We start from the raw sequence: 23389 nt of genomic DNA on the forward strand, positions 1-23389 counted from the left end.
GCATGGACATCTGCGGAGGGAACCCAGGAACGCTCCTCTGGACCATAACCACGCCAATGAACCAAAAACTGCACCCGACCGCGGACCAGGCGTGAGTCCAGGATATTGCTCACCTCATACTCCTCACGATTGCCCACTCGGACCGGACGAGGCCGAGGAACCGAGGAAGTGAAACGATTACACACCAGAGGCTTCAACAGGGAGACATGAAACACGTTGGAGATCCGCATGCCAGGAGGAAGCGCAAGGGCATAGGCTACCGGGTTTACCCTGCGAAGCACTCGGAAGGGACCAACAAAGCGAGGCGCCAGCTTGGGAGTGGGCACTCGAAGGTTGAGGTTGCGGGTGGACAACCATACACGGTCTCCGGCCTGGTAGGAAGGAGCAGGCGCTCGTCTGCGATCAGCCTGGAGTCTCTGGCGCTGCGCAGAGACCTCAAGGGACTTCTGGATCTGTACCCAAGAAGCACGTAGGACGGAAAGGTGATCCTCCACAGCCGGAATATCCTGGGGAGAGAATACCTCCGGTAACACGGCAGGTTGGAACCTATAGTTGGCCATGAAGGGAGACGTCCCAGAGGAAGAGTTCACCGCCGTGTTCCTGGCAAACTCAGCCCAAGGCAGGAGGTCAACCCAATTGTCTTGGTGATCGGAGACATAGCAACGAAGGAATTGCTCCAAGGCCTGATTGGATCGTTCTGCGGCCCCATTGGACTGAGGGTGGTAGGCCGAGGAGAAGGAGAGATGAATCCCCAACTGGGAGCAAAAGGCGCGCCAGAACCTGGACACAAACTGACTCCCCCGATCCGACACAATCTCCTTGGGCAAACCGTGCAACCGGAAGACCTCCCTGGCAAAAATCGTGGCCAACTCCTGTGCAGAGGGTAACTTCTTGAGAGGAACACAGTGACACATTTTGGAAAACCGATCCACAATCATGAGAATGACCGTATGGCCTCGGGATGCAGGGAGGTCCACAATGAAATCCATCCCCAGGTGTGACCATGGGCGCTCCCCGGTGGCTAAGGGTTGCAGAAGGCCCAACGGAAGGTGCCGAGGGGACTTACTCTGGGCACAAACGGAGCATGCCGCTACATATGCGGCGATGTCGGAACGTAGGGAGGGCCACCAGAACAGACGTGAAACAGCCCAGGACAGCTGATTCTTTCCAGGATGCCCCGCGGTCTTGGAGTTATGGTAGGTTCGCAACAACCGAGTGCGCAACTCCTCAGGCACAAAACATCTGCCGTTGGGTCTCCCAGAGGGAGCACCAGATTGAGCCGCCAAAATCTGCTCACCCAGGGGAGAGGTCAGGCTGGTGCGAATGGCAGCCAGGATCTGATTCGGAGGTATGACCGAAGTCGGAATCGACTCCTCCCTGGACAGGTCGGAGTACTGCCGTGATAAGGCATCAGCCCTGATGTTCTTGGAACCGGGTAGGTAGGAGACCACGTAATTAAAACGTGACAAGAACAGAGCCCATCTGGCCTGACGTGGTGTCAATCTCTTGGCCTCAGAGAGGTAGGTCAGATTCTTGTGGTCCGTCAGGATGAGGACCGGAACCACCGAACCCTCGAGCAAGTGCCTCCATTCTTTAAGAGCCTGCACGATGGCCAATAACTCCCTGTCACCAATCTGGTAGTTGCACTCCGCGGAAGACAGTTTCCGGGAGTAAAACCCACAAGGAAGCAGAGGACCCTCTGGTGTTCTACGCTGAGACAGAAGGGCGCCTACTCCCGTCTCAGACGCGTCCACCTCGAGGACAAAGGGCAACCCAGGGTTGGGATGCGACAGAATCGGAGCCGACACAAAGGCGGACTTTAGAGCCTCAAAAGCTCGGATGGCCTCGGGCGGCCAGACCTGGGAATTACTGCCCTTCCTGGTCAGATCCGTGAGAGGCTTGGCTAGCATGGAAAAGTCCCTGATGAACTTCCGATAATAATTGGCGAAGCCCAAAAAGCGCTGCAGGGAGCGAAGACCACTGGGCTGGGGCCACTGTAAGACAGCCGAAACCTTCTCAGGATCCATGGAGAACCCCTCAGCGGAAATGATGTAACCTAAGAAGGTTACCTGGGATCGGTGAAATTCGCATTTCTCAAGCTTACCGAACAGCTTGTTCTCTCGTAACCGTTGCAACACTCGTTTGACATCCAGAATGTGGGTCTCCATGGACTCAGAATATACCAAGATGTCATCCAGGTAGACCACCACACACTGCTGCAACAGGTCACGGAAAACATCGTTGATGAATTCCTGAAAGACTGCGGGCGCATTGCACAGCCCAAAGGGCATAACCAAGGATTCATAATGACCGGTCCTGGTGTTAAACGCGGTCTTCCACTCATCGCCCGCCTTGATCCTTACGAGGTTATATGCCGCCCTCAGGTCGAGTTTGGTAAAGACCGTGGCCCCTTTAAGGCGATCGAACAGCTCGGAAATCAAGGGTATCGGGTAAGCGTTCTTGATCGTGATGCGATTGAGACCCCTGTAATCGATGCAAGGCCTCAACTCACCGCCCTTCTTTTTCACAAAGAAAAATCCAGCCCCTGCCGGGGACGAGGATTTGCGAATGTGTCCACGTGAAAGCGCCTCCCTCACGTACTCCTCCATGGCCTCATTCTCCGCTACCGACAGTGGATAGACTTTGCCACGAGGAGGAACGGCACCAGATTGTAACTCGATGGCACAATCGTATGGGCGGTGCGGAGGTAGGGCAACCGCGCGCACCTTATCGAATACATCCCGGTACTCCTCGTATTCAGGGGGCAACAGAGAGTCCGAGGAAGTACACAGCAACTTGACAGGCCCATGGATGCAACTAGTCCCACACTGCGGTGACCACGAGAGGATCTCGGCCGATCTCCAATCGAAAAACGGATTATGCTTCTGGAGCCAGGGGTACCCCAAGACCACCGAGTAGTGTGGAGACGAAATAACCTGGAAGCAGACCGACTCTCTGTGGACGGCACCAATGGCTAACCCCACTGGAAGGGTCTCATGAGTCACGTGTGGCGGCAGAAGGGGTCTGCCGTCTATCGCCTCAAGAGCCAGAGGAGAACCTCGAGCCTGCAGAGGAATGGAATTGGCGGCAGCGAACACACTATCAATGAACAAACCACCAGCACCAGAGTCCACCAACGCCTGGGTCGTCACCGAGCCCCCGACCCAGGAAAGGACAACAGTGATCAGTGGTTTGTCAACACGGGAAACCGGGGACGAGGAGACTCCACCCAAGATCTGCCCCCAACAGGATCTCAGGTGCGAGCGTCTCCCTGGACGGTTCGGACATGCCAACCGAAAATGCCCACCGAGACCACAGTACATGCATCGGCCCTCGCGTCTCCGGAGTACCCTCTCCCCCTCGGACAGGCGAGCAAACCCCAGCTGCATGGGTTCACCCCCAGACAAGTCATCCCCAGGAGGCGTGGGAGGAGAGGGAGGCACGGGTGGGACAACAAAGGTAGGTGCCAATCTGTTAGGAGGCCTCCGCAGACTCTCCTTAAAGGAAGGTCTCTCCCTGAGTCTGGTGTCAATCAAAATCAGGAAAGAAATAAGAGACTCGAGCTCCACTGGTAGGTCCTTAGCTGCAACCTCATCCTTCAAGGCATCCGAGAGACCATGAGAGAAAGCAGCGACCAGAGCCTCATTATTCCAGCCCACCTCTGCTGCCAGGGTACGAAACTCAATGGCGTATTCAGCTACGGATCGTGAACCCTGTCTGATGGACATAAGGAGCTTCGCAGCAGAGGCAGCACGAGCCGGCACATCGAATACCTTCCGAAGAGAAGCAACAAAACCGGAAAACTCGGCAACCACTGGATTGTTGTTCTCCCATAAAGGGCTGGCCCAGGCCAAGGCCTTGTCCGAGAGCAGCGAGATTAAGAAGCCCACCTTTGATCTCTCAGTAGGAAAGGCATGTGGCAGCAACTCGAAATAAATGCCCACCTGGTTAAGGAAACCTCGGCACTGAGTTGGCTCTCCCCCAAAGCGCTGTGGAAGGGGGGCAGAACCGGACATACCCCGAAACACCGCGGGCGCAACAACAGGTGTCGGGGTAGACTCTGGCGCAACAACCGGAGCGGCAGTAGGAGCGGACCCAGGAGCGACAAACGAACCATCGGCAACGGGAGCGAAATGAACCGTGCGTTCAAGCAGGGTTTGCAACGCCACGGCGAACTGACCCAACAGGTGATCCTGCTGATCAAGTCTGGCAACCAGCGTGGGTAGTGAGGATGGCCCTGTACCGTCAGAATTCATGGCCTGTGGTACCGTGCGTTCAAGCAGGGTTTGCAACGCCACGGCGAACCGACCCAACAGGTGATCCTGCTGATCAAGTCTGGCAACCAGCGTGGGTAGCGAGGATGGCCCTGTACCGTCAGAATTCATGGCTTGGTCCTAATGTCACGGAACCATGAACCAGACGTACAACAACAGATAAGTGAAAATAAGACAGCTTTATTGAAAAACAAGCTATAAAGCAAAAGTCCAAACGGATGGCGAAACCGATGCAGAGTCTTTGCGAAGCCAGGGGTCAGGAACCAGCAGGGTAGTCAGACGAAGCCAGGATCAGGAACCAACAGGGTAGTCAGACGAAGCCAGGATCAGGAACCAACAGGGTAGTCAGACGAAGCCAGGAACAGGAACCAGAAGTAGCAGCAGTCTTAGTAGCATGTGAGCACAGGAGGACCAAGCAGGGAACTGAAGCCACAGACCTCCTATATATATGAGCTAGGCATCCAGCTCCTCCCAGTGGGAAGGAGGAGCCGCAGGGTGGGAGGCTACAAGAAACCCAGAAACCAAGATGGCCGCCAGCACATGTCAAACGAAGGAGAACAGCAAGAAGGTAAGACCATGACACTTTCAGCTTTAATTTGAGGGTATTTACATCCAAATCAGGTGAAAGGTGTAGGAATTACAACAGTTTGTATATGTGCCTCCCACTTTTTAAGGGACCAATAGTAATGAGACGATGTCCAAATATTTATGGACCTGACTGTATATGAGATCTGTAGTTGTCAGACATACATAAATACACATGTGAAAAGTCTCAAAAAATATAGAGGGCAACTTACAGGACTGGGTTTTGGAAGAGCATCCGTATTGGTTTTACTTTGTATAAAAGTCTCGTCTGCACTTTTTTGCCTCTTAAATGTAGAGAATACGTTGCTTTTTGCTCGCCTTTTAGATCTCGGAGATCCTGGTGAATTAACAAGAGACCATACCATTTCAGATGACTGGACCGGAACATTTGGATGAGAACCATTTTGAGCTTCAATTTTGTATAGATCTTCAAACATCCTATCTGGCATTTTCTTTTCTCTTCGGTTGTAAGCTACAGGTGAATTAGAAAATGAATTGCGCCTAGGTAGAGGATTATCCAGCTTTAAAAATTGTCTTGCAAGTTCTTGACTGCGAGAAGCAGTAACTTCAGTTTTCAAATCCTCCTGGTAAATGATTGTCTTGTCTGAGCTTACAATTGTTAAGTTGGAAAACGATTTGCTATTGATTTTTGGGCTGTGCAATAAAGGTAATGCAGAGAAAGAACTATTTCTAAGAGCACCTGTGTGCAAAGAATGTTTATCTTGCTCTTTGATATGGGATTTGACTTCCACAGAATTTTGGAAGGTAAAAGTGTTGTCCAAAGATTTGTGTTTTAGATCAGTTCTACACTTTACCATGACATTGTGTTTTCCAGGACTTGTTCTAGGTGGGGTGCCTGCCACTGGTGGAATCCATTTAATGTTTTTTTGGAAAGAAGAATTCATATCTTGAGTTTCTGGCCATTTTTTGTACATCAAGGTCTGCTTATTCTGTTCATTAATGTAGAAAGAGTCTGCCTTAGAGGATTCCACTTTATTCTGCTTGATAAAAGATTTGCATGGATTTGTAGCCCTACTTTCTATACTAGAGCCCAATGTGACAGTATTTTTACTGGGGCTTTGCAATACCGGGAATGCACAAAATGAACTTTCAGAACGCACACTACTATTGCTGCGGTAACTAGAAAGTGATGATGCAAATTCTTCCATTTCATTTTGGTAAGTTTCTGGCCGTTTACTGTACATCAAGGTCTGATTATTCTGTTCTTTAATGTAAAAAGAGTCGGCCTTAGAGGATTCCACTTGGTTCTGCTTGATAAAAGATTTGCATGGATTTGTAGCCCTACTTTCTATACTAGAGCCCAATGTGACAGTATTTTTACTGGGGCTTTGCAATACTGGGAATGCAGAAAATGAACTTTCAGAACACACACTACTATTGCTGTGGTAAATAGAAAGTGATGATGCAAATTCTTCCATTTCATTTTGGTAAGTTTCTGGCCGTTTACTGTACATCAAGGTCTGATTATTCTGTTCTTTAATGTAAAAAGAGTCTGCCTTATAGGTTTCCACTTGGTTCTGCTTGATAAAAGATTTGCATGGAGTTGAAGCCTTACTTTCCATACTAGAGCCCAATGTGACCGTTTTTTTTCTGGGGCTTTGCAATACCGGGAATGCAGAAAATGAACTTTCAGAAAGCACATCTGTCACTTCTGAAAGCGCACAAATATCACGGCGGTAAATGGAAGAATTTGCATCATCACTTTCGATTTCATTTTGCCAAGTAAAAGTTTTGTCTAAGATACTGGTTCCATCATCAATACAAGTCTTCTTTGGGCTGTGAATTATAGGAATCCTTGAACAAATATTTCTTCTGATTGGACTACACTTCGGGACTGAAAGCTGCCTGTTTTGCGCTTTCATGCATAAACCAGTATCCACTTTGTTTTGCTTGGTAAAACAATTGTCCAAGATTATGGAACCATTGTCCTTATTGGAATTTACAGTGAAAGTTTTATTTCCGGGACTGTGTACAGACTCCATAAAATTAGATTTTTTTAAATGTTTACTTTGACACACTGTCTTCTTGCTCCTTGAACATCCCTTAATAGTTTCATATTCCCTGAGTGAATTAGGTTGTGTATGTCTAGAATTAAAATGTCTGTAATATCTTTGTAGAGTGGATAATTTCTTAGCATTCCAAAAATTTCGTTTATAGCACTGGACAATTTTGTCAGCTGCACGCTTTTTCCCCTGCATTTCCCAAAACCGTCTAAAGCTTTCTACCATATCTGGATAATAGTAAGCAAGACTGGAGTCTCCTGAATCACAGTAGGCAGTTTCCCTGCAATGTTGGAGACTACTCTCATCTGGTTGGTAGTCAATATAGGAAAATTCTCTAGTGTCTTCAAAAGTACAATCCTTTTTTTGTCTCCTAACAAAGGACTTTATGTGCATTGGAATTGAGGAATGTAGTGGAGACACCAAAAACGTTTTGTTGCCAATATTTGAACCTGTATATGGCATCAAAGATTTTGTGCGGCCTGTGAACAAAAAAAAAAAAAAAAAGTTGTTCATAGATTAATTTATATGCAAGAAAGACTATTATATTATTGTAGGAAATAACTAAATTCTCAGACATTCTCTTTACTTGACATAGATAAACAGTCCATTTTACATCCTTCATCATTAGCAACACATGGTCAGCTTCCAGTTGAGATCGGTTTGAGATGATCCTGTGGTTTTGACTAGATCCCTTCAGAGGTGCTTTTGACCACTTTTTGTGCTTCTTAATGCTACCATTAGATGCCACTGCTACTTTCCCATGAATTTGGAGAAGAGCAGATTTGACAGTACAAAATGCTCTTAGCCATGTAAATAAAAGTATGAGCAAAGAGATCTTCAGGTGTGTTCAAACAAGTGCAAACCTGTAGGATTCAGTGCTGGTTTCCCAGGTGAGCTACTTTATGAAGGAGGCATTATAAATACACGCCATTATTTTTTGTCTGTATCCTCTAAACAGATTAATAAACTGCAAACTTGAAGTTTGCAGATGTAGTCGGTCATACAGGAATGATCCAGGCGCCAAGGATTTTTTTTTCTTTTTATCAGGTGCATAAACTTACATGCTTGAATCAAGCATTCATGCCCATACTGTAAGCATTTTGATGCCAATGGAGGTGACAGAGGCTCAAATGCTGGCTTATTTTAGCAGAAAACAACAGCGAAATTATCCTTTATGGAGACTTATTCTACGACCTGAATACCGGGGCATTAGCACAGACTACTAAAAGACTCAGAAGGGGAATACACCACACTACACACTATATCTAGAATAGATGCAAACTGTTATTAACTTGACATAGGCCTAAAACAGCTATGTAGGTAACATTGTATATTAGTAGCTGTTCCATGTAATGCATAGATGTCGTTTCACAAAAGGAAAAAAAGAAAGGTCCTTCTCAATGCCTTACACCAGTATATCACACTTTTGCACAGGAGGTTATTCGGTTTCTACCAAGATCGATCAAGTATGTAACACTGACAGACTAATGCTGGTGTGTGGTGTAAATATTCTTACTTTGAGAAAGCAAATATCAAAAGGGCTACAGAAAGCACTACAGAGGTTACAAAAAAAAAACAAACAACAAACATACATGCTGACAGCAAATTAAATCAGCTGTCTGTAAAAATCCCAGCCACCAAACATTTAGCATATGAAATCGAATACCTGAATGCACAAAAAATTGGATTTTTGGCTTACCATAAAATCAATTTCTCTGATGTCCATTGACGGACACAGCACCTTAACTTCTTGACCGTTGGGTTATACTGCCCCCATGGAGTAGGACACCATGCAGGAAAAAAACTTTACTACACCTATGGGGCAGTCCAGGGGGTATGCTCCCACTCTCAGCTATAGGCATTCAGTTTTGTTACAAGCAGTGTCAGAAGAAAGCCAACTCCACAGAGGGGTGGGTACTGTGTCCATCAATGAACATCAGAGAAATGGATTTTACAGTAAGTTAAAAATCACATTTTCTCTTTCATTCATTGACGGACACAGCACCTTATCTTCTTGACCATTGGGACATCCCAAAGCAGTGTCAAACACGAGGTGGGAACAGCAGTAAAAATTCCCAAGGCTAAACTGTAGCCAACCAGGTAACATGGAGCTCTACTAGGAACTCGCCTGAAAAAAAAAACAATACACCCTCAAAGAGGACCAGGTCCTCTAAACTAGAGATATATCGATTATCAGCAACACCGATATATCGGTGGCCGAAATGCACTTTCCCCGATATGTCGGAATCGGCCTTTGGATTTACCGATATTGCAGATATTTCGGGAGTGATGCCTTCAGCTAGAGGCATCACCCTGGTGCTGGCATCCATAGCCAACGGTTGGCTGTCTTGCAATGACAACCGATGCGGCTGAGAAGCCGCTCGGCTGTCATTCCAAGGAGCGGGAGGGGACGTCCCCCCCCCTCCCGTGGATCCTGTCCCAACGGGAGACCCGGCATCCTAACTGCAGGGCCGCTGAAGAGAAGACACCGCATTCGGCTCTGACTGGGTCTCCATTTTTTTTAATTTGGTGCCGCCGAGTACCCGGAAGTGATGCCATGACATCACTTCCAGGTACTGGCGGCGCCGAAATAAAAAAAAACCTTACAGCATTCAAAACAGATAAACTTGGCGTTTTGAATGCTTTAAGTGCAGAGGAGGGATTTGGGGTCTTTTTGACTCCCAGATCCCTCCACCACAATACCTGTAAACATTAAAAAAAAAAAATGTTTTAATGTCCGAAAATATCGGCCAATATCGATATTTTGATCATCTGATATCGGTATCGGCGTTACAAAAACAATATAGGTCGATCACTACTCTAAACAGCAGTCTGCAAAACCATGCGGCCAAAAGAAGCATCCGCAGATGCCAGCACCTCCACCTTATAAAAACTTTATGAAAGTGTGAACTGAGGGGACAGCTACTTACCATACCAGGAACAGGGTGGGAACCTCTCCTGACAGACCACCGCTCCATCGGAATAGGGGGGCTGTCGGCCAGGAGGAACGCTGTGACTCAGGCAGAGGCCAGGGCGTATGCGCCCTCGCGAGACGTTTCGTTTAATTCTTAGGCAAGCCCCTGTCCAGTTGGGCTATGTTGTGGCCAAACTAGGGCGGAGCTGAGGCCTGCGTATGCTCGCTGGCCAGACTAGGAGGACCCTCTGGATCTAGATTATCCAGTCCATCACCCAGTCCGGAAGTGGATAGTAGATTCTCACACAAACAAAATAACAAAGATAGGAAAAAAAACGGAATTTTTGTAAAATCTTACCTGTAAAATTCCTTTCTCTGAGTCCTCCGACAGTCGCCGCCTCTTCATATTCGTCACATATGGGGTATTAGACTTTGCTCCGAAGGAGTAGCTAGGCAACAGAATATGTTAACAATAAAGCTTTAACATATCCCACCCTCAAGGGGTGGTCCCCTCAGTCAATACCCTCCTACTTCCTGCAACCATATCTCAGTTTTAGTGGAATAGCAGTAGAGTATACAATCAAACCCCAAAAGAGGGGCGGGGGCGGCGACTGTCGGAGGACTCAGAGAAAGGAATTTTACAGGTAAGATTTTACAAAAATTCCGTTTTCTCTTACGTCCTCCGACAGTCGCCGCCTCTTCATATTCGTCACATATGGGGACGTCCCAAAGCAGTGCAAACATGAGGGGTGGGAAACGCATCCGCGCCGAAAGGCAACGCAGTCTCCACATCAAAGAAAGGAACCTTACCAAAGGAAGGAAACCAGCTGGGCAACAGCAAAAATAAGTGCTCAACAGGAGCAACAACCCAGGAAAAGACAAAAAAAAAAAAAAAACCAGGGGATACAAAACTTATCCCAACAGCCAGGAGTCCCCAACAAGGGACCCTAGGGAACAGCCGCACTAAGAACCTTGCGGCCAAAGGAAGCATCCGCCGATGCCTGAACATCTACTTTGTAGAATTTTGTGAAAGTGTGCACGGTCGACCAAGTCGCCGCCTTACACACCTGGGCTACAGAAGCCCCATGACGACAGGCCCAGGACGTACTCAGAGATCTAGTAGAGTGCGCCTTCACAGGCACAGGGGGAACCTTCCCCTGCAAAGCATAGGCCTGTTCAATGGTCTGCCTGATCCATTTGGCGATGGTAGAGGCCGAAGCCGCCATGCCCTTCCGAGGACCCTCTGGAAGAACAAACAAGGAGTCCGTCTTTCGAAAAGACTCAGTCGATTTAAGGTAAACCCTTATCGCCCGAACAACATCCAGAGAGTGCAATCTCACCTCCTTTGGATGTTTAGGCTTCGTGCACAACGAAGGCAAGACAATATCCTCATTAAGATGGAATTCCGAAACTCGTTTCGGCAGAAAAGAAGGATTAGGTCGCAAGACCACCTTATCCAAATGAATAACCAGGTACGGAGACTTGCAGGACAAAGCCGCCAGTTCCGACACTCTGCGAGCCGAAGTGATCGCCACCAAAAAGGCGACCTTTTTGGACAACATAGACAACGAGATCTCCCTGATCTGTTCAAAAGGAGCACGTTGTAACACAGAGAGAACGAGATTCAAGTCCCAAGGGGGCAGAGGATCCCGCCTCGGGGGAACCAGATGCCGCACACCCTGAACAAAGGTGCCAACCAAAGGGTTGGAAGCCACGGGACGTTGAAACAGAACGGCCAGAGCAGACACCTGACCCTTTATCGTAGCCAGCGCCAAACGCTGATCAACACCCGTTTGAAGGAAAGACAGCACACGGGACACCGAGTACGTGCGGGGTGAAAACCCCCTGGACTCACACCAGGCAAAATAGGCCTTCCAAGTACGGTAATAAACCTTCCCCGAGGAAGACTTCCTTGCGTTGATTAAAGTATGAACGACCTCCGGAGAGAGACCCCTCTCCTTCAGGACCTCGGTCTCAACAGCCAGGCCGTCAAAGCCAGCGACTGTAAAGCAGGATGGTATATCGGTCCTTGAGACAGTAGATCGTCTCGAAGAGGCAGACGCCACGGGGTCGACCGCCAGATTCACGAGGTCTGCGTACCAGGACCGGCGAGGCCAGTCCGGTGCCACAAGAATCACCGTGTTGCGTTCCGAGTGTAACCTGCGAAGGAACCTGGACAGCAACTGAATCTGTGGAAACGCGTACATCAGCCTGTACTGATGCCACGGGGCCACTAACGCGTCCGACGCGTCTGCCCGAGGGTCGCGCGTCCTTGCCACGAACCTCTTCACCTTGTTGTTGAGGCGAGACGCGAACAGGTCCACATCTGGAAGACCCCACTTCGCGCACAACGTCTGGAAGACAGCCGGATGGAGAGACCATTCCCCCTGATCCAGGGTCTGGCGACTCAGATAGTCCGCCTGCCAGTTCTCCACTCCCGGAATGTGAACCGCCGTTATCGCCGGGACATGAGTCTCGGCCCAAGACAGAATGTCGGCCACTTCTCGAGCCGCTCGGGCACTCCTGGTGCCCCCTTGGTGGTTGATGTAGGCCACCGCCGTGGCATTGTCCGTCTGCACCCGAACCAGGCAACCCTGCAGCCGGTCCGTCCAGCGATGAAGACAGAGCCTTATCGCACGCAATTCCAGAATGTTGATCGGAAGGGAAGACTCCCCCTCCGACCAAGTCCCCTGAGCGGACAGAACGCCCAGAACTCCACCCCAGCCAGACAGGCTGGCATCCGTGGTGATTACCGTCCACGAGATCGGACGAAACGACTTGCCCCCGGACACCAACGGGGACTGGAGCCACCACAGAAGGTTTTCCCTGGTGCGAAGACTCAACGAGATTTGAAGATCCAGAGATTGAGGTCGCCCGTCCCACCTGGACAGGATCTCCGCTTGGAGACCCCGCGTGTGAAACTGTGCGAAAGGAATCGCCTCGAAGGCCGAGACCATCAATCCCAGACATCTCATACACGTCCGCAGAGACGAGTCCGGAACGTCCCTGAGGGACCTGACTTCCTCCCGGAGAGTCCTGAGTTTGTCTTCCGGCAGGAAGACCTTCGCCTGCACCGAGTCCAGTATCATTCCCAGATAGGGGAGACGAACCGACGGACTCAGTGTCGACTTTGGAAAATTTATCGTCCAACCAAACTCCTGCAGAGTTTGCATTGTGACAGACAGGTCCTCCTCCAGACCCTGTCTGGTCGCAGACCGAACCAGAATGTCGTCCAGATACCCCAGGACAGAAATGCCCTGGGCCCTCAATAATGCCAGAACCGGTGCAAGCACCTTGGTGAAGACCCGCGGAGCCGAGGCGAGACCAAAGGGCAACGCCACGAACTGGTAGTGATCCTCCGCAATGGCAAATCGAAGGTACCTCTGATGACCCTCGAATATGGGGATGTGAAGGTACGCATCCTTCAAATCGATGGAGGCCATGAATTCCCCCGGGAACCAGGGCAGCCACCACCGACCGCAGGGATTCCATGCGGAACTTGCGAACCCGCACAGAGCGGTTCAGAGCCTTCAAGTCCAGAATCGGACGAACCTTGCCCTCCTTTCTGGGCACGGTGAACAGATTGGAATAAAACCTCCGAAACCTGTCCTGATGAGGCACCGGAACCACCACTCCCTGAGCCCTCAGGTCCCGCACCGCCAGGTGCAGGTCCCGCAGGCGCTCTGGAGACAGTTGAAGATTTGAGGGAAAAAATCTGCTCTCCGGCCGAGAGAGAAACTCGATCTTGTAACCAGATCGAACGATTTCCAGAACCCATCTGTCCCGCACACGGGCCAACCAGGGCTGAAGAAAACCGAGCAAGCGTCCCCCCACCCCAAAACTGGGTGAGGGCGCCCCTTCAGGCCGAACTGTTATGGGCTGCAGGTCCGGATTGGCCGGACTTCTGTTTCCCAGACCAGGGCTTCTTCTGAGAGCCTTGACCTTTGAACGGTTTGCCCTTGTAGTGCGGCCGAAAGGCACGAAAGGACCCCTGAGGGGGCCGAAAATGTGCATGCTTCTTCCCAGAAGCCCCCTTAGCCTTGGGGAAATGGGGCAAGAGAGTGCTCTTACCCCCGGTGATCCCCTTAATCAACACATCCAGGGACTCCCCAAAAAGGCGAGACCCATCATAAGGCAGATTGGCTAAGGTCTTCCGTGAAGATTGGTCCACCGACCAACATTTTAACCAAACCAGGCGGCGAGACAACACCGCCACGCTGTGCACACGTGCAGCCAACGGAATCAGGTCCAGGTCCGCATCACACAGATACATGACACCCTGGTGGATCTGATCCACCATATCCAGGGTCGCCGCCGAGGCCGAATCGGCCACTAGAACGCGCCTAAGCATCTGCGTCCAACTTGCGATCGCCTGGGCCGCCATGAGAGAAGCAAACAGAGCCTTAAGCATAGAACCCGTAACAGAATAAGTATGACGGGCAAGAGACTCCAGTCTCCTATCCGTGGCATCACGGAAAACAGGGGAACCCTCTGCAGGAATCGCAGTGGCTTTGTTCAAAACCGCAATTGCATGATCCACTGGGGGAGGCACACACCACCTTTCATCAGTGGCAGGCGAAAAAGGATAACGCAGCTTGAATTTACTTGGTACCGCAAAAGGTTTGCGCAGATCGCGCCATTGATCCTTAACAGCGCGCTGAAAATCAGCATTGCAGGGAAAAACCTGCGGCGTCCTGCGTTTTCTCTGCGTCCCATAAGCCGCCAAGGCAGCGGGGGGACACACTTCGTCCTGCAAACGCAGCGTTTGCTTAATGGAAGCAATCAACTCATCCATGATTGCAAGCTCTTCAGGCGAGCCAGGGGGAGAATTATCGACCCCCTCAACTTCAGCCTCCACCTCAGACCCCACTAGATCAAGAGAGGAGCGGGACCCCGATAAGGAGGCCCCTGCCAGAACAGCCCCATCACCTTCACCCTCAGAATCAGAGGACAGAGCAACTCTGGGCCTTTTAGTAGATTGAGCAGCCACCAGCATTTGCACCTGAGCAGCAAGGCCAGCCACAATAGTGGCTAAATCCCCCCCTGGGGGGGAAACAGCGGTCCCCTGGCTTTCCACCAATACTGTAGGAAATTTGCCCTCCTGAGAATCCATTGCCCCTGTAATGCCAGACAACCAAGGGTTAACTGCCCCTTTTTAGCAAGCGCGGCAAGCGCAGCCCACCGCACCACACTCAAGCACAATGAGACCCCCACAGGGAATATGCAAACTGAACACAGGCAATGGATAGCAAGAACAGAAGGATAAAACCTGAGGAGACCCTCGCCGCTGCTGCCTCGATCGGTGTTCCTGGAAAGAGGAAGTGATGTTGCCAGGGCGCTCTATGTAAGCCTATGGAGGCTACAAGAAAATGGCCGCCATGCATGTAAACCATGCGGCCGGAGCGGGTGCAGGCAAAATGGCGTCGTTTGGCGCCGAAAACGCCGCTCCACAGTGCATTAAAACACACATTACATTCCAATATAAGAATACATGTTAGATCGCCGCAGCGATTGCTGTATATGCCCAAACATGCCAAAAAAACATGCCCCACAGCACACAGCTTCTCACACTGCCCAGCCTGACACACACAGTGTCATACAGCTCCCCCCCCCCTTGCAGCCCACAGCATGCAGCCGAGAGATAGGGAGACAAGCAGTGTGAATAGAGGCAGGTTACACAGTCCCAGACTGACACCCCCCCAGACAGACAGGTCCCCACATAAATACACTTACCTCACATGGCGTGGGGGACCCGCACAGGCGAACAAGCCGCTGCACATGAGGCAGGGAGAGTCGCAATTCAAGACGCACAAAATGGGGGTTAAGAAACCGCACAGCGTCCAGTGAGGTAGCCACCTCACCAATCATCCCTGCACCGAACAGGGATGGGTCGTTCACTATGCCAGGAGCGTTACCTGGCTGAACGCTCGATGGCAGACTGGGAAGCCACTGACCCACGACCTGCGACCAGGGGGATCAGCCCGAGACCCAGTCCGCATGATCCTCTTCGTCCGAAGAACTAACTAACGCTGACAAAATAACAGCTAATTAAAGGTAGAGAGAAAAACTCAAACAAAATATTAAAAGGAAGAAAGAGTCTGGGACAGAAAGTCCCAGCACAGAGAGAGCCAGCCACTCCTGACAAGCTAGACATTAAAACTGAGATATGGTTGCAGGAAGTAGGAGGGTATTGACTGAGGGGACCACCCCTTGAGGGTGGGATATGTTAAAGCTTTATTGTTAACATATTCTGTTGCCTAGCTACTCCTTCGGAGCAAAGTCTAATACCCCATATGTGACGAATATGAAGAGGCGGCGACTGTCGGAGGACGTAAGAGAAAATTCAATTTTAAAAAGAAAAAAAAAAAAAAAAACAGGACTAGAGATCCCAGCAAGGAACTAGGTCCTTACACCTGACTAGGCAGAAAAAAACCTGAATGCCTATAGCTGAGAGATACCCCCTGAGACTGCCCCATAAGAGTAGTCATCCTGCCTAGTGTCCTTCTCCTGTAGGGGGCAGTATAACCCAAATGGCCAAGAAGATAAAGACCTGTGTCCAACAATGAGCGAAAGAGAACAATTGTCTGCTTATAAACTTTACATTAGATATAACAAAATTGGCGTCTGTTAACTAACATCCAAAAAAAAAGAAAAAACGGAAAAGAAAATATTTTTGTACCATCTGGTAAGCAAGCTTCTTTGTTCCCTGCAGAAAGTTTGATGGATGGGGATAGATTTCCGGTTGTAAAGCTAGGCTAAGAAAAAAAAAAAAACAGAAAAAAAAAAAAAAAATTATTATTTTTTTTTTTATTGAATCAAGAAAAGTGTAAATAGAACTTCAGATAGAAAAATTGCCTGATTTTTTTAAGACTTCTTTTGAAATCATTTCAGTGCTGTAAAATGTGAAGAAAAAAAAACAAGTATGAAGGTGGGACTTTTTAAGTGCTGAAAACCTCCTCTCAGAATCAATACCAATGCATATGCAAAGATAAAACTGGATTTTTGACTTACCGTAAAATCCTTTTCTCTTAAGCTCATTGACAGACGCAGATTCCATATCTTGATATCCGTAGGGTATTACTGCCCCCTACAGGAGTAGGACACTAGGCAGAAAAAAAGTTCTGGCTACACCTATGGGCAGTCCCAGGGGGTATACCCTCTCTCTCCCTGCTATAGGATGTCAGTTATGTAACAAAGCGGTCAGAGAAATCATACCAACTCAACTCAAAATAGAGGGGCGGGTACTGCGTCTGTCAATGAGCTTAAGAGAAAAGGATTTTACGGTAAGTCAAAAATCCAGTTTTCTGTCGCTCATTGACAGACGCAGATTCCATATCTTGATATCCGTAGGGACGTCCCAAAGCAGTGCCATAAATGAGGGGTGGGATAACAGAGGAACCCAATCCAGAAGGCCAAAACAGAGCCAACCATCAAAACAAGAAGATGAGACCCACCTGAAAAAAAAACAGAACCCCTGAGGTAGACCAAGGTTTCCCTCAAACAGCAGCCAGCAAAACCTTGCGGCCAAAAGGAGGCATCCGCCGATGCCAGCACATCAACCTTATAAAACTTAGTAAAGGTATGAACAGACGACCAGGTAGCCGCCTTGCAAACCTGAAGCACCGACGCCTGATGTCGGAAAGCCCAGGAAGCACTAAGAGCCCGAGTAGAGTGCGCCTTAACAAGGAACGGAGGAACCTGAACCTTAATAGAATAAGCCTGCACCACCGTCTGCCTGATCTATCTGGAGATAGTCGCGGCAGACGCAGGTAACCCTTTTCTAGGGCTATCCGTGATCACAAAAAGCGAATCAGACTTATGAAAGGAGTCAGTAGTAGCCAAGTACACCCTGATTGCCCGAACCACATCCAAGGAGTGCAACCCCGAGTGCAATCCCGAGGATGACTGGGCTTAGGACACAGGAAAGGTAACACAATATCCTAATTCAAGTGAAAACCGGAAACCACCTTAGGAAGGAAGGACGGATTCGGACGAAGAACCACCTTATCCCTATAAACCACCAGATAGGGGGAACGACAGGACAACGCAGCCAGTTCCGACACCCTGCACGCAAAAGTGAGAGCCACCAAAAAGGCCACCTTCTGGGATAAGGTAAGCAGGGGAATCTCTCTAATATTTTCAAAGGGAGGTTTCTGGAGAACCGACAACACCAAATTAAGGTCCCAAGGCGGTAAGGGCGAGCGCACCGGAGGAACCAGGTGCCGCACCCCCTGGATGAAATGCCGCACCAGGGAATGAGTGGCCAGTGGACTCTGGAAGAAAATCGCCAAGGCTGAAACCTGACCCTTGATAGTGCTCAAGGCCAGCTTCTGCTCAACCCCCCCGTTGAAGGAAGGCCAAGACCCAAGCCACCGAGTAAGAGCGTGGAGGAACCCCCGAGGGACTCATACCACGCAATACAAGACGAGAGAGCCGGAACAAAATGTTACGCCCAAGGAAGGATGCCGGCCACTTCCACGCCCGCCAGAACACTCTTGGTGCCCCCCTGGTGATTGACATAAGCCACGGCCGTGGCATTGTCTGACTGAATCCGCACCGGGCAGCCCTGAAGACCTGACTGAGCATTGGAGACCGAAGCCACCAAACCAGAGACTCCCTGGTCCGCTCGCTCAGCCGGATCGGATTGTCCAGGGAATCAGGATTCCGGTTCCATTTGAGAAGGATCTCCTTTTGGAGGGTCCTCGTATGAAACTGAGCAAAAGGTACTGCCTCGAAAGACGCCACCATCAGTCCCAGAACCCTCATGCAGGTCCGAAGAGAACCAGTTGGCGGACAGCAGTTTCTGGAGTTTTTCCGCAGGGAGAAACACCTTGGCCAAGGACGCATCCAAAGTCAGGCCCAGATAGTCCAGCCTCCTGGAGGGAACCAGGGATGACTTCTGCAGGTTCACAAGCCACCCAAACTCTTCCAAAGAGGTCATGGTAATCTCCAAGTTTGACAACAGAGCCTGCGGAGACTCCGCACGGAGGAGGAGGTCGTCCAGGTAGCCCAGGACCGATATGCCCCGCTGCCACAACAGCACCAGAACTGGAGCCAAAACCTTTGTGAAGACCCGGGGAGCAGAGGTGAGACCAAAGAGTAACGCTACAAACTGATAATGGTCCTCTCCCACAGCAAAGCGCAGAAAACGTTGGTGTCCTGCGTAAATGGGAATGTGGAGATAGGCATCCTTGATGTCTATGGAGGCCAGAAAGCCCCCCTGATGCAGGGAAGCCACCACCGTGCAAATGGACTCCATCTTGAATTTTTGCACCCGGACAAAACAATTGAGCGCCTTTAAGTCCAGAATTGGACACACCTTGCCCTCCTTCCTGGGCACTGTTAACAGATCTGAGTAAAAGCCCCGAAAACGTTCCCCACAGGGAACCGGAACTATTACTCCCTGTTGTACCAAGTCCTGTACTGCCCCCAATAGAGCCCTTAGTCGATCCGAGGACAGTCCTTACCGGTGGAACTGACAGAAACTCGATCTTGTATCCCGACCGTATGACCTCGAGAACCCATTTGTCTTGAATCCTGGAGAGCCACGGGTTCGGGAACCGGCAAAGACGCTCCCCCACCCCTGACATGGGTGGGGGCGCACCTTCAGGCCGAAGCGGACTTGTCCTCAGGTCTGGAAGACCCAGATTTCTGCTTACCAGACCAGGGTCTCTTGGAACCCCCCGAGGGGGCCTTGAAGGGCTTCGCCTTGTCGCCCGCCCCGGAGGAACGGAAAAACTTCTTGTGGGCTGAAAAGGAGGGTCCCCGTCTGCGACGAGGTTCCTTACCCTTGGCAGCCTGTGGGAGAAAGGTGCTCTTGCTCCCAGTGAGACCTTTGATAATATCAACCAAGGTAGCGCCAAACAGGCGATCCCCCTGAAAAGGGAGATCAGTCAAGGCTTTTTTTAGAAGCCTGATCCGCCGACCAGCACTTCCACCATAGCATGCGCCGGAGGACCACCGCCGAAAAACTACAAACGCCCCAGCAGTGGAGCAGTATCCAGCGTGGCGTCACAAACAAACTGCAGCCCCGCCACCATCTGGTCCAGCAACTCCGCCACGGTAGGGGGGGGCTTCTCCCCTCCAGGTCATGGCGTAACAACTTGGCCCATTCCGTCAATGTTTGCAAAACCAGAGCAATGGTAAACACTGGTCTGAAGGCCGACCACGCCAGGGAGAACATAGTGCGGGACACAGATTCCGCCCTACGATCAACCGGATTCCCCAAAGGACGGGGAATCCGCCACCGGGATAAAAGTAGCCTTATTAAGCCTGAAGACCGGCGGATCCACCGAAGACGGCACCGTCCATTTCTTAAGGAGGGACTCTTCAAACGGGTAGCGCCTAGCAATCTGTTTAGGCATCCCTGGGGGGCGTTTTGGACGGACCCACTCTTTCTTAATGATATCGTCAAAGCATGTGGGAAAAAGAAAAACCTTTGTCACCCTGGAGGGCTTGCAAGTGCCAAGGGCAACCTGCGTATCAGTTGCAGCTGCATCCTCCAGCTTTAGGGTCTCCCGGACAGACTCAATCAGCGCATCCACCAGCGCCTTGTCTTGCGCGACAGCAGAGGCAGAAAGGTCATCCTCACTATCAGAGGATACGGGGCGCGAGACAGCAGCCCCAGAGGGGAGACGCGTGTCAGCAGCGACTGGCTCAGAATCAGAATCCGAGGCATCAGACGAGACAGAGGTAGGCGGGGGTCGCTTTTAAGCCCCCGTCCCTGACAGGTCACCTCCACCCGGGACACAAAGGACTCCAGGACCGCCGAAAGTGCATCAAATGGTGAGCTGGGGACCGGAGGGCCCTGCGGCCACCTTGAGGGGATCAGGTAGGGACACATGTGCAGCAGGGTCCATGGTACACCAGAGGAACCTGTCAGCAAATCATGACAAAACGAAAAAAAAGTTGTTTTTTTTTTTTTAAAAAAAGAATGTCTCCCATCGTTACAGCGCCCCCCAGTGGCCAGGCAACGTGCCTATAGACCCCCGCAGAGAGAGGAAGAGAGACCCCCAAAGGCTCACCACCCAGATGCACCAGAAGTGTCCCAGAGTTCAGCTCAGCAGCGCTGTACTCATGAAAAGAAAGGTCTGTGGAGCGATGTGCCCGGGTCTAGGGAGGGGCTCCACCCCTCCAGGAACTCCCACTGAAGCCCAGCTCTGAGTAGAAAAAACGAGCTGGGTGTACATAGATGGCTGCCACTTCGTACCACACGTGAAGGCTACAGGAAAATGGCGGCCCTGCGCGCTGCGGCGGGAAAGGGGGTCCCGGGGGCCCCCCTCCAACATCGTCAGTAGGCCCTGGGGAGCCAGGAAGGAAGCCCCCCCACACAACACCCCCTGCCCCCCTAGCGGCCTGCATGAACAGCCAGCCACCCCACATACAAACACCCCCCCCATGGGGGGGGGGAGATGGAGACCACAGGTGGGGGGTGCACAGGGGAACAGAGGGGAACCCAGAGAAATGGGGGTCCGCCCGTCCCAGGGAGGGACCCGTGTCCACCCCAGAGCCAGCCATGAGGAAAAGGGGGGGAACATTTACTCACCATACCGGAAAAGTGCGGGCGCCACTCCAGACAAAACCCCTTGCCGCTCAGTGGGGGGGGGGGGATGTGTCGGCCAAAAGGAAAGCTGCAACTCGGTCGCAGACCGGTCGTATGCGACCTGGCAGGACGTTTAACCCACGGGCCAGTCCCCGTCCAGCTAGGGCCTGCACGCGCTCGTAGGCCGGCTGGGGTGACCACTGGATCTCAGCATCCAGCCCGTCGGCCAGATCTGGCATAATTGCTTGTAGGTCTCACAGGAACAATTCGGAGAAAAAAAGCTAGCTAAAAAAGCTTGCCAGGACCAGAGATCCCAGCAAGGAACTTAGGTCCTTACTCCTGACTAGGCAGAAAAACACTGGCATCCTATAGCAGGGAGAGAGAGGGTATACCCCCTGGGACTGCACATAGGTGTAGCCAGAACTTTTTTTCTGCCTAGTGTCCTACTCCTGTAGGGGGCAGTAATACCCTACAGATATCAAAATATGGAATCTGCGTCAGAGAAAAATTGAATTTTTGTAAAATCTTACCGTAAAATTCCTTTATCTGAGTCCTCTGACAGTCAACGCCCACTCATAGTCTTCACTTATGGGTATTGACCTCTTATCCACAGGAGTAAGCTAGGCAGAAGATTTTGTTAGAAACACAAAACTTTGCATAGACACGCCTACAGGGGGCTGTCCCTCTGGTCCAATACCCCCGGCTAGCCTCATTCCCAATTCAGTTTGGTAGCTAGCAGTAGATAGTGCATGAACCCCAAAAGAGGGGCGGCGACTGTCAGAGGAAAGGAATTTTACGGTAAGATTTTACAAAAATTCAGTTTTCTCTTACGTCCTCTGACAGTCGCCGCCCACTCATATAGTCTTCACTTTTGGGATGTCCCAAAGCAGTGTAGACATGAGGGGTGGTAAACGCAACCGTCTCAAGGTAACGAAGCACCCAAAGTCAGATAAAAGAACCTTATCTGAACCAGAAAGGTAACCCACTGGGTAACAGGAAAGCTCAACAGGAGCGAACAACCCAGGAAGGTAAAATAACCAAGAGGGAAAAAACCCCCACCGGAGGGGACAGGCTAAAAACGCCATGTCTCCAAGGTACTGCCGCACTCAGAACTTTGCGGCCAAAGGAGGCATATGCCGATGCCGAAACATCAAGTTTGTAAACTTTGTAAAGGTGTGCAGGGACAACCAGGTGGCCGAATTGCACATCCGGGACACTGACGCCTGATGGCGAAAAACCCAAAACGCACCCCCTGCTCAGAAGAGTGCGCCGTGACAGGGAAGGGCGGAACCTGTTCCCTAGGCGAATAAGCCCGTACAATCGTCCGCCTGAACCAGACAGGAATGGTTGCTGCAGACGCAGCCATACCCTTCCGAGGCCCTTAGGAAGGACAAAAAAAAGAGAATCCGACTCTCTGAAGGATTCAGTAGACCACAGGTAACCCCGGAGGACGTTGCAAAACGAACAGAACCAAATTCAAGTCCAAAGGGGTAAGGGCGCCCACCGAGGGGGGCCAAATGACGCACCCCTTGAATAAAGGTGCAGATCAAGGAATTTGACGCCAAAGGGCGCTGGAAAGAATGGCCTGCGCAGATAACTGACCCTCAACAGTGGTCAGTGCAAGACGTAGGTCCACACCAGATTGCAGGAAGGCTAACACCCTTGCCACCGAAAAGTAGCGAGGATGGAAACCCTGCGATTCGCACCAGGCGAATCAAACCTTCCAGGTACGATAAGAAATCTTACCGGACGAGGCCTTCCTAGCTCTAAGCAAGCTAGGAGTGAACAAAAAAATGCCGTGTAGGATAGGCCCTTACCCCTGTTGAGGATTAATGAAAAACATTGGGATAGAAAAAGGCGGGGCTTTGCGGGCCAGTGGGAGTAGAAGGATCAGAGCCAAAACCAATTGTAAAATCAAAAAAACATTTTATTGTAGTAAGTAAAAAGCAAGCATGGATGACCATGCATGTATGATAGCAACAAGATAACACGCAAAATGGTTAAAATCAATTCTAACATCACTATTTATATAGAAACATATCCCAAAAGG

General features: G+C 50.5%; 1 long non-coding RNA gene across 1 annotated transcript in view; it reads right to left on the bottom strand.

Moving 5' to 3' along the window:
• Nucleotides 1–6935: 6935 nt before the first annotated feature.
• The window catches only part of LOC309545266, a 35624-nt gene continuing 19170 nt past the window's right edge, over nucleotides 6936–23389 (bottom strand). The window contains exons 2-3 of the long non-coding RNA XR_014224884.1: nucleotides 16477–16552; nucleotides 6936–7362 (exon numbers count right to left, since the gene is read on the bottom strand). This is a non-coding gene — a long non-coding RNA (uncharacterized lncRNA). The remainder of the gene's footprint in view (nucleotides 7363–16476; nucleotides 16553–23389) is intronic.

The sequence above is a fragment of the Pelophylax lessonae genome, assembly GCF_965119305.1.
Source record: "Pelophylax lessonae genome assembly, chromosome: 2".
In the NCBI taxonomy this organism is placed as follows: Eukaryota; Metazoa; Chordata; class Amphibia; order Anura; family Ranidae; genus Pelophylax; species Pelophylax lessonae.